The sequence below is a fragment of the Sus scrofa genome, chromosome 8 (genome assembly GCF_054392235.1).
Source record: "Sus scrofa isolate SSC_HxYL_T2T_F1_AM1 chromosome 8, Sscrofa_HxYL_maternal_Yorkshire_Landrace_v2.0, whole genome shotgun sequence".
Lineage (NCBI taxonomy): Eukaryota > Metazoa > Chordata > Mammalia > Artiodactyla > Suidae > Sus > Sus scrofa.
This window is the reverse complement of record NC_139390.1, coordinates 32,782,562-32,794,812: the sequence shown is the minus strand read 5'-3', so window position 1 is coordinate 32,794,812 and position 12,251 is coordinate 32,782,562.

The following is a 12,251-nucleotide window of genomic DNA, read 5'->3' as shown; positions in this document are numbered from 1 at the left end:
ATTTTGAAATCTTTGAATCTGTTTCTCTTTTGTGAATAAGTTCTTTTGTATCTTTTTTTAAAAACTAGATTCCACATGTTAGTGATCGCATATATTTGTCTTTCTCTGACTTACTTCACTTGGTGTGATAATTTCTAAGTCTATCCATGTTGCTGCAAATGGCATTATTTCATCCTTTTTTATGGCTGAGTAGTATTCCATTGTCAATGTGCCATACCTTCTTTATCCATTCCTCTGTTGATGGACATTTAGGTTGTTTCCATGTCTTGGCTATTGTAAATGGTGTTGCAGTGAACATTGGGGTGCATGTATCTTTTCAAATTATAGTTTTCTCCAGATACATGCTCAGGAGTGGGATTGCTGGATTGTTTTATAGATTTGACTTTGGAATCATGTATTTTACATGATTATCCAACAAATTAAGTTTGAAAAGAACACTGATTCAAAAGCAGAATTAACCAAATTGAGCTAAGTATGTATTGGCTCTGTGACATAACCTCGCAGAAGGAAACTCTTCTAAAAAATTTTAAAACAGTAATTTGACAAACTTTGATTCATTCTTGTCCATATTTTTTGCTCTAGCCTGCTATTTCAGCTCCCCACTCTGAACCATCACATGTTACTGTCAGATAACACTTGTTGACAGTAAATTCAGGCTAGGCTTGGACTAGATTGCCAAAACACTCAGGAATTAAGATAAATATTATTTTAATGCAATATTTTTTTAACATCAAGATTAAGTGCCGAAGAAATTCATGATGATCAAACATCAAATTTTAAAATATGGAGCAGGATTCAACCCTGTGCTTGCATAATCCTGCTTCACTCTCATCCTATGCCTGGTTTCAATGACTTTATTTACAAAAAGAGCAAAAGAGGACCTGGCAGCCTTATTTGCTGATTTTGCATTTTTTCAAAATTGCATTATAATATTATCTATCTTGACTACTGACTTTTTTGGTGCCTCCTTAAATTTTGCACCCAAATTCCCAGTTTGGGGTTAATAGATGCAAACCTTTCCGTTTAGAATGGATAAGCAATGAGATCCTACTGTATAGCACAGGGAACTATATCCAATCTCTTTGGATAGAATATGATGGAAGATAATGTGAGAAAAAGAATGTATGTCTATGTACGACTGGCTCACTTTGTGGTACAGCAGAAATGGGCACAACATTGTCAATCAACTATACTTTAATTTAAAAAGTCAAAAAAATTTTTTGTGCCCAAGGCAGTGCTCTGCTGGTCTCACCCTAGTCTCAGCCCTGCCCTGTGGTTCAAATCAAATGCAAATTCCTCATTGTAGGATTTTTTGACTTTGGGAGGTAGTACGGTTTCATAATTAACTTCGTGGGCTCAGAGCTGGCCACTGCTAAGTACAAATTCTGGTTCTGCTGCTCACCAGCTGTGGCCAGATCGGTATGTTGACCTTACTTTTTGGCCTCTGATTTCCTCATCTGTAAATGAGGATGCAATACTCTTGACAGACGACATCGTCCTATTTTTTCAGTCTCACTAGTCTACTGCTGCAAAAATGCACAACACTTTAAAAAGTGTTTCCTATACGTGTTCTCACTTAAGCTTGATAATAACCACACCAGGGAGATTTGATGCTGCCTGCTTCCCCTAGCCTGAAACTCCTTACCCCTCTACTTTGCAAGTTGAAATCTTAGCTAACTTTCAAAACCAGCCTCAAAACCATCACTTTCATGAAGGCTTTCTAAGTTCCCTACAACCATGCTGTAGGAACAAACCCGAATTGAGGACTTGCTATGCAGCAGTTGTTTGGGAGTCGATATTGAATATGACAGAGGGAGCCCCACCTTCATGCAGCTGGGATCTGATGACGAAAATGAGCAAACTGCTAAACGAGCACGTAAGAGAAATTTAATTCATAAATAATAAATACATGTATTAATTATTATAATGAACAAAATCAATATGATGATTTTACATTAAATTAAAGGTAATTAAGTTAATTCTAAGATACTTAAAAAATCATTTCAGACAGAGTTGACACAGTAATTCAAAGGTGCTGAGCCATAGGAGCTTGGCTTTTGTGTGCTATGTACTTGAAGAATGGAAGAAGGCTAATCCAAGCTCAAGGAGGAGGAGAAGATGCACTTATCCCAGAGCATTCAGGTAACTTTCATGTGTATTTCTTATGCTTAGTCTCTCTTCCCACTTTATGTTCTGGTCAGCTCTACCCTGGTCTGGTTCCAGGATTGGAGAAAGGTTAAGAGCATGGGATTCTTAACCAGATTGTCTGGCTTAAATCCTGGCTCCCTTGTATATTCGCTGGAAGGCTATGGATAAGTTTTAATGATTCTAAACACTGTTTCCTTGATTTGTAAAATGGGAGAGGTAGGAACAGAACATAACCTCATAGGGTTGTTGTGAGGACGGAACGATGCATCCATGTGAAGCATTTAGAACAACAGCAGAACAGAGAGAGTGCCTTGCAGGGGTTGTGATGATCATGACTAGCCTGTAAACTCATCTAGGATTGCTTGTTTTTGCATTAATGCAGCAACTTGCCTACTGCTTTGCAAATAGAAGGCTCTCATAATCTGTGTATTGAATCTAGTCATTGATGAAACCAAAGACTGATGAGTTTTTTATAAACATCAGTGATGAGATGATTGTAATTGAGGCATAGACTCTTTACTTGGTATCTTTTTTTTGACTTCTTACTCACTGAAAGAAACTATCCACAGGGAGGGCTCAGGCAGCAGCAGCAGCATTTAAGAAGGGCCATTAGCACACAGCTTTTAATAGGCACCTGAAACCTACACCACTCAAAGTTAACGTTCTTTCTTCAGTTAAGACTGTTATAGAATACAGGCTATATCAAACTGTGATTTCTCAAAAAATTCTACCTTCAACTTCTGTGGCTCTGGTTACTGCTGTGGCAGGTGTTGGATCCCTGGCCTGAGAATTTCCATATGCCTGGGTCACAGCAACTGCACCCCAAAACAAACAAACAACCCCAGCTAATGGGTCTAGTCTGAGCTCTTGTATTCATTTCCTTTAGGAGGTTGTAGAAAATTTTCACCATCAAGGGATGGATTTTTCTTGGCCTCAGCTACAGCAACTGGGGATTCGAGCCGTGTCTACAATGTACATCACAGCTCAGAGCAACACCAGATCCCCAACCCACTGAGCGAGGCCAGGGATCGAACCTGCATCCTCACATATACTAGTCAGGTTTGTTTCCACTGCGCCACAATAGGAACTCCCAGGAGGGCTAATTGTTATAGAGCATCTCTTACTATGGCCTTTGGTGTAGACACATAGGTGCATGTGATATATTGTGGATTATACAGTCTTGGCCTCAGAGAGTTTGGGATCTTAAAGAATATACCACCAAGTGTTTTGAAATTCCTTTCATAAATAAAACTTCCGGAGTTCCCATTGTGGCTCAGCAGTAACAAACTTGACTAGTATCCATAAGGATGAGAGCTCAATCCCTGGCCTCGCTCAGTGGGTTAAGGACCCGGCATGGCCATGAGCTGTGATGGAAGTTGCAGACACGGCTTGAATCTGGCTTTACCGAGGCTATGGTGTAGGTCAGCCTCTACAGTTCTAATTCAACCCCTAGTCTGGGAACTTCTGTTTGCCACAAGTGGAGCCCTGAAAAGACAAAAAAGAAAACAAAACAAAAAAAACCTCCAACAATCTTCCTATGTTTATTCTCAGATGCTTACTCAAACATTTTAAGTGTATTAGTAACTAATGAGGGAGGGGACATGGTGCAGTGGGAGGAATAGAGACCAGGACTCAAAACCCCAATTCTGCTATATAATTGCTGTGTGATTTTAGTCTATTTGTGTAACCTCTCTGAGCTTCTCTTCTTTCATCTATAAACATATAATACTTGTTTCATAGCATCAGTGTAAGGACCAGAGAACATGCACGTACACTGTCACATACTCACACCCTGCACAAGGCATGGCACATGAATTAGTTTCTTAGGGCTGCTAAAAATCACCACACACTTGGTGCCTTTAAACTACAGAAATTTACTCTCACAGTTCTGGACACCAAAGTTGGAAACCCTGACTGCTGGGTCAGAATCAAGGTCTGAATCACACGGATTCCTCTAAGAGAGAGGCAGGGGGAGATTAGTCAGAAGAGAAGGTGACCTGATCGTGGAGGCAGAGACTAATTTTTTTCTTTTAGGGCCACACCTGAGGCATATGGAAGTTCCCAGGCAGGAGCTGAATCAGAGCTGTAGCTGCCAGCCTACATCACAGCCACGCAGGATATGAATCGCATCTGTAACCCATGCCTCAGCTCACAGCATCGCCAGATCCTTAACCCACTGAGAGAGGCCAGAGATCGAATCCGAGTCCTCATGGATACCAGGTGGGTTCGTTACCACTGAGCCACCACAGGAACTCCTGCAATCTCCTCTTTCTGTGAATGATTTCTGCCTAAAACCCTTGGGGGGCCTGGGTATGATCTTAATTCTTACAGTAAAGTGGACCTCGGTTGAATGCTGGGCTCTGTAATTGACTTCTGTGTATACCTGATGATGGAATAATGGGCCAATGCAAAGTCAAATTGCTAAGTACTGCAATAAGAAATCCTGGGGATTCCTTTGTATATGTTGCAAGTTCCCCATTGTAAGAAAGCTTCCTAAACCAATTCATGTCTTACAAAGGAGAGCTATTAGAAATGACTGGTCCAGGGCAGGTAGCTTGCTGGGGGAGACCAGCAGCACCCCTCTTTTATGCACTTCCAGGCTGGGGCACTTTCTAGTCTGCAGGGAGCTGCTTCTAATACTCTCTCTTTTTTTGTCCTTATATATCACCTTTCTTTGTCAGCTCCTGGCCATGGGCCAGATGCTCTATGGCCTTAGCAGTCAGGTGATAGGAACAGGAATTCTTACACTCTGGCATGGTATTCCTAATACATCAAAGACAGAAAGTGGTTACAAAGCAGGGTTTGAGTAGTTTAAGTATATTGATGCTACCTCTTGGGTTTAGTAACATTGTTTGTACAGAGTATTCCAAGAGCTGTGATTTGATGTTTTTATCTGCTTTTACAGAATACTATTATGGGGTTGAATTTTTGCTCAATCCTGACCCAGTGGACATAAGGGGATTTCTAAGGACATCTAACAGGGAATAAATCTTCAAAAAGTATTTCAAAGAGAATAAAATGGACTATGTTTACATCACGCCCTAATGGGGGTAACATTTCAGAAATTCTTGGCCTGAGATCTTGGAGAGAATTACAACAATAAAATGTAGCACTAGGTACTCCGCAGTATTATGCGTGCATACATGTTTGTGCCTACCTTTAATTGAATCTGCAAGATTTCATTCAATTTATGATTTTACCCACTAATATCTTCTGAGTAGTATCTTAAAAACAAAACAACAGCAACAACAAATAGCTGCTACTTACTACGCACTTACCATATGCTAAGGCCTCAGTGACCAGTATCTTGTTTACTCTTACAGTAATTTATGAGGCCATTTATTTATTTTTAAGATATTTTAGGAGTTCCTGTCGTGGCTCATCGGAAATGAATCTGACTAGTATCCAAGAGGACGCAGGTTCAACCCCTGGCCTTGCTCAGTGGGTTGAGGATCCAGCATTGCTGTAAGCTGTGATGTAGGTGGCAGCCTTGGCTCAGATCTGGCATTGCTGTGGCTGTGGTGTAGGCCAGTGGCTGCAGCTCTAGTTCGACCCCGAGCCTGGAAACCTCCACACGCCTCTGGTGTGGCCCTAAAAATACAAAAAAAAAAAAGAAAAGATATTTTAGCTCCATTTTGCAGGTGAAGAAACTGAGGCTCAGAGAGACACAGTAACTTACTAAAAGTCCTGGTGGAACTGGGGTTTGAACCTCAGTCTGGCTTCAAAACCCATGTTCTTGACACTGCTCGGGGCGTTATCCATTAGCTGTGCCTGAATCACGCAATGTTCAGTAATGCAGGCATTTCTCAAATACATCCCCCAAAGCATGTAGTGAAAACAGAGCATGCGCTTCATGACGTCATGACTGGGCATCCTGTCAGATGGGAAGTGGGCGACTGCATAGGTCAGAAGAGCAGTTTGGTTTGCAGTCCCGCACACACATCACCTAAGGCTTTTTTTCTATTTCTGACCAGGCAGACCACATCTGCTGTCACCAACGTACCACCCTGCAGAGTTCTTTCATTAAGTCTTAAAGAGCTGAGAAATCATGGAAATTCCCAATAAATATGTAAGAGGGCAGGAGGACATTTTTATTGTTATTTTAAAATGCCTTATTGAGTTCGCACAAACAGAGGAATATTTTATTTATGAATTTAATATAAATGCCATGAGATATGTGCAAAAATACGTGAAACCTGTGAACAAAACATTAACACTACTCAAGTTTAATTTGACCAATATCCTCTGGGTTCCATGCGAAGAAATTCAGCATAACATAATTATTTTCAGTTCAGTGCAAAAAAAATATATATATAGTGACTGAAACATCGACTCTGTGCTAGGCACTGAATCTACAAGCAGGCAGAAGGCATATGCTGGCCTGCTCCATATTTGATGGGGTCCTTATTAAACTTTCTAATACGGATTGAAAAATCTATATGTCATTCTTTATTATAGTAATTCTCCAACCCAAAGTTAAGTCAAAGAGCTTACTTTTTTTTTTTCTCTCTTTGAGTATTTAATTTAGAATCTCCTCATTGTCACTGAAAAAGAGCCTTCTAAGTAAGCTTAAGGACTAGGTTTTTTGTTTTTGTTTTTAAATTGTGTTTGTTTTGTTTGCTTTTTAGGGCCACACCTGCGGCACATGGAAGTTCCCAGTAGGGGTCGAATTGGACGGAGCTGTAGCTGCCGACCCATGCCACAGCCACAGAAACACAGGATCCAAGTCGCATCTGTGACCTACCCCTGAAGCTCACTGGCAATGCCAGATCCTTAAGCCACTGAGCGAGGCCAGGGATTGAACCCGCATCCTCATGGATACTAGTCAGGTTCACTACCGCTGAGCCACGATGGGAACTCCCTAGGTCTTGTTATAGAAGAGAGAACTTGAGGGTTTACAGGCATTCCTAAGTGAGCATGGCTCTAATTCCTGATGGGCTGAGACTTAGCCTCAGAATCCTTCTCAAACCAATGCTCTAAACAGTCAATATTGGACTCGACATGTGAGCTGCCACCTCTCTTCTAAGTTTTTTTTCACAAAATGTGTGAAAAATCCATCCACCCAGAGTAGTTACTGCTGAGCCTTTGCTAACATTCAACATTCATTCCACAAAGATTTATTGAAGAATATAACAGTGTAATAACTAATGTTATGGAGAGCTTGCAGTGTGCCAGGCACTGTGCCAAGTGCTCTTCTTGCATTATTATTTAATTCTCATAAAGACCCTATGAGGTAAACATAGATGCTATTATCCACTGTAGTAGACAGTTACAGATTAGCTTTATTTTCAGTCTCACCGGCACCTACTATCCCTTCATCTACCAGCGGCAACTCCATTTTTCTTCCAAGAACCACCCAAGAACAATCTCAGTCTGTGTAGTCCGGTGAGATTGATTTCATCCCCAACTCCAACAGCTGGCATATGACCCAAGCCTTGCCAATGAAAGCATGCATCTTTCTGGCCACACTAATTTGTCTAAAGTTGGGCTTGAACCCAAGCTAGACCAATCAAAAGCAACGAGAACCACTCTGGAACTTGTTCTGGGACTCTTGGCCAAGAGGCACTGTTTCTATTGAGTTTGTTAGAGCTGCTTTGATGGAAACTGGGAGCTGTTGTGGCCACCTTTGTCCCTGCTGGGGGCATCCTAGCTTCAAATATAGCCAACAGAGAGGAAAGCAGAACTCAGACATACAGAAACAGTTCCATTGCCAGAATTTGAGAACCTTGAACTGGCCCCACCTGAAACAAGCTCTTCAGCTATCTGCCTCTGCTCCTGTGGTTATGCTGTTATGGTACCTAACAAATCCTAGGGCGTGCATGCGTGTGTTAAATGAGCCAGTGTGATTTCGATTTTCTCTCTCTTACAACCGAAAGACTAACACCATCACACTTTATCCACAAAAATTCTTAAGCTTGGGGAGGCTAATTTGCCCAAGGTTATAGAACTAGTTAGTGGTGAAGCAGGCTTAGAATCAGACTTCCAAATTGGTGCTTTAAACCAGCACGCTCTTCTCTTCCAGCACTGCCTTAGAGGTCTCCCAGCCACTCAAGACTGAAGAATAAGCCCTCCAGAGTGTACTGCTGCTATTGAACTTGACAGCTGTTCAGGGTTTGAGGACAAATTTCCAGAGAGTGAAGATTTAGCTGCGACATTCAAACTTGACCATCGGGAAGGGAGATGCAGGCAGGAAGGAGACAGTCCCTGAGGATCCAGGGCCTGGACAAAGGACACGCTAAAGGACAGAGGGTATGTACTTCCATCTTTGATGGTGGCTCTGAAAACATCTGCTTAATGTTTGTGGCTTTGGGGCCGAACTTAATTTATAGACTATCAAAGAAGGAATTATTCTATAGATCTTAGGACATGTGGAGAGTTCACTCAATGATTATGTTATTATTTTGAGAATCCTTGATAAATCAGGAACTACCTTTTAAGAAAATTTCAGAAAACCAAGACTAAAGGACACTACCTGACCTTTTGTCATTTGACTCTTCCTCATAAATCTTTTTAGTTCTGAGGGTAACAAAACAGATACTTCAATGCTGCATAAATCTTTGATCATTTGAGTAATTTCCCAGAGAAATATTAGCTGGCTTATACAGTCTATATAGCTTTTCAAATCTAAATGCCTACCTGGTGCAGACTCATTCTCCCTTAGGTGTGCAGTGAAGTTTTCTGGAGGTTACATAACGTATTTAACTCCTGGTGGAACTAGGTAGAAAATGCCAAGTAATCACTTATTAAAATTTGGTTGTTACCAGAGTTCCCTTCGTGGCTCAGTGGTTAATGAACCCAATGAGGATCCATGAAGATGTGGTTTCAATCTCTGGCCTCACTCAGTGGGTTAAAGATCCAGCATTGCCATGAGCTGTGGTGTAGGTCACAGACTCGGCTCAGAACCCCAGTTGCTGTTGCTGTGGCTGTGGTGTAGGCCAGCAGCTGTGGCTGAAATTCAACCCCCTAGCCTGGGAACTTCCATATGCCGTAGGTGCAGCCCTAAACAGCAAAAATATAAAAATAAAAAATAAATTGGTCGTTACCAAAATGAAAAAATCAAATCCTTTAACTCAGGCCTCAAACAGCTTAAATCATATTCAGTATGTGTGGTCTTCAGAGGTCTTATGTATAAGGTATACCCATTATCTCATTTGTAGGAAAGAGATTCATCAAATATCTTCTTTCAAACAAATTTCTCATATCTCCATCTTTTTTAACATTTTCTAAAATAACTTGAATTAATTATCTTTGTTTTTCTGCACTAAAATATCTAAAAAGAATATAAAGAAGGTGGGAAGAAGTAACCCATTGTAGAACATACATTTTGAGCTTATTTCTGCTGAGAATTGATGGGACGGTGAAGCGTGTCTAGAGGCAGAGGGATGGGTTCGATGACTCCTCGAAGTCCTTGGCAATGGACTATGTCTAGGATTATGATTATGATTATGTTTATTTATTAACATTTATCCTGGGCCATTTTAGTTGATTAGCACAATGCAATTACTAAAAATCTGCAGCTAAAAGTTCTGGGAAATGTCTACATTTCTAGGAAAGGCTAGATATAATATCATTTCTGATTCTCAATAATTTCATTAAATAAACAAGCATATTACCTCCATGTTACAACCGTCCCTTGGTGTAGTTTCCAACATGATGAAGAACTCAGTCTAATTGCACTGAGGGGTAGTTATCTTAAGTTCTTTGCTAATCCTTCGTAGAACCCTTCTCTGTCCATAAAGCAAAAAAGATAGAGTCTCTAGAAGTTACGCCATGGATGACCCGAACACATCTGCGTGTTTGCTCTCGTCTCATCTCTGATGAGTCTAGACTTGTGGCCACAGGTTTTCTCTGTCCAGGGCCAGATCGAGTGGAGGCCGAGAGGGCAGAGACCTGTGAAGTGGACGGAACGGGAGACCCTTACCCAGAGACCTCCCTGTGGTTTTGCAATGCACCCATTTTCGGCCATCTGAGGACCTAGAATTAGCATTAGAAGAACTAGAACTAAGAGTCCGTCTCTCCGGAGCCCCGTGCAGTATGGCAACATGGACAGTGGTGCAGAGGAGGAAGATGAAGAGACCAAAATGTGGGGGCACTGTGTGAATGAAAGACAGTTCAGGTGGAATCCAAGCATCCATGTGAGTGGCATGTGTGTTTGGGAGCCTGAAAGGGAGGCTGCTGAGGGGGACAGAGGTCGTGGACTTTCTGATACAGAAGAGAACTTCATTCTTTCTTAAGATGCCCCACTCTCCTCAACCATCTCCCCTGAGAGTTATTTCTGTCTTTTTAACATAGGTTTGATTTGTGGGGCAGCCTACCCTGTCTTTCATGGTTACAATGGTTTCCCTCTGAGCAAAAATCTGTTTCCCTCTAGCCTCTACCCAGTGGGTCCACTGGTGTGCCTGCATTGCCCTAGGCTAATGTTTCAGAAGACATATACATGCAGCTCTATAGCTATTACAGCTCTTGCAGTTCCCGTGAATTCTTTCATTCCAGGTTTCTGATTCTTCATTATAATTTTAAAATTTCCCCTACCAATCAGGACACTCTCCTAATAACTACTCCAGTTGGCCAGTTTTTCTCTTTCAAAGTATTCTCCAAGAGAGAGTGGAACATCCCACTGCCAGGCAGCACCACTGCATGCTGTGTACCCCGCCGTTGCCCTAAAATATGTTATGCAGGAGCTCCCATCATGGTTTAATGGTTAACGAACTGACTAGGATCCATGAGGACTTGGGTTTGATCCCTGGCCTCACTCAGAAGATTAAGGATCTGGCATTGCCATGAGCTGTGGTCAAAGATTGGCTAAGATCCCAGGTTGCTGTGGCTGTGGTAAAGAGCAGCGGCCACAGCTCTGATTGGACCCCTAGCCTGGGGACCTCCGTATGCTGAGGGTGTGGCCCTAAAAAGACAAACAAAAATGTTATGCAGATCCAACCTCCTAAATCTTTTTCATGGATGCTCTACTAACCATGCTTTTCCTAGGTGGTTGTGTATGTGTGTGCGCGCACGCGCGTGTGTGTGTGTGTGTGTGTGACCTTTTTACTCAGCTCTGGAAATTTACACTCATCCCTAGAAATTTCATCTCAATGGGTCTAACTTGATAATATCTTTTCAAATCCAGACTTTATCACTAAGACTATTCAATATTCCACTTAGCTTCATAGAATCTGTAGATGTGTTAAGTGTTTTTTATACTTTTATTTAAACCATTGAGAAAAAGTTGAACGAGACAGAGCCCTATGTCCCTCCCCTAGAGACCATGCTCCACGCTGAAGTCAGTCTACTAATCAGCATTCTTTGGGTTCATTTACTCACCTAACTGTTGTTAATTCATCTAATCGTCCTATCGTTTGGTCCATATTTCTCCATCTTGTCCACAATGATATCATGATAGGTCTGGACAAATGCCCTGCTGACGTCCAGATACATTATGTCAGCTTCAGCTGGCTGCTCTCTACATCCACTGTCCCTGTCAGAGGAAATGAAGCCCATCTGACTCTTCTTCAAACACTTGGTGCACTTTGATGATCCTGAAGCTTTGCTGTGCTCTTTTCTCTGTCCAAATCTTCTTCCATTCCACCTCACCTGCCTGCCTATTTCTATTGCTCAGATATTACCTCCTTGCTGTGGCTTTATAACTTAACACCAGGCATAATTATTTCCCCAAAGCGCTTTATACATAGGACCGTGTCCCAGTTGTTTGTTTATGCCTTGTCTCCTCTCCCTCATCTCAAATGAGCTGTGTCTTATTTAATAAATGTATGATGACTTTAATTTAACTAGACCCTGGTGCCTAGTGACCATCACTTCCTTTCCAAAATGCTCATAAATCACTCATGCCAAAATCCAATCTAGGACCTGCAATGTGGTCTCTAAATACCAATTGCCACTAAAAAGAATCAGGGCTTCTTGGAGAAATGGTTGATACCAGATCTAAGCAAAACGTGGAAAAGATGAGCCTGGGAGGTCTGGTTATACAAGCTACAAGGAAGCTAGCAAAAAAAATTAGGGTCCTGTCAAAAGAACTGAGAAGCCAAATTTAAGAGGCTTCCACTCACTGGTCCCATTTTGGATAATTTGAGCACAAGTAAGAATAAATACTG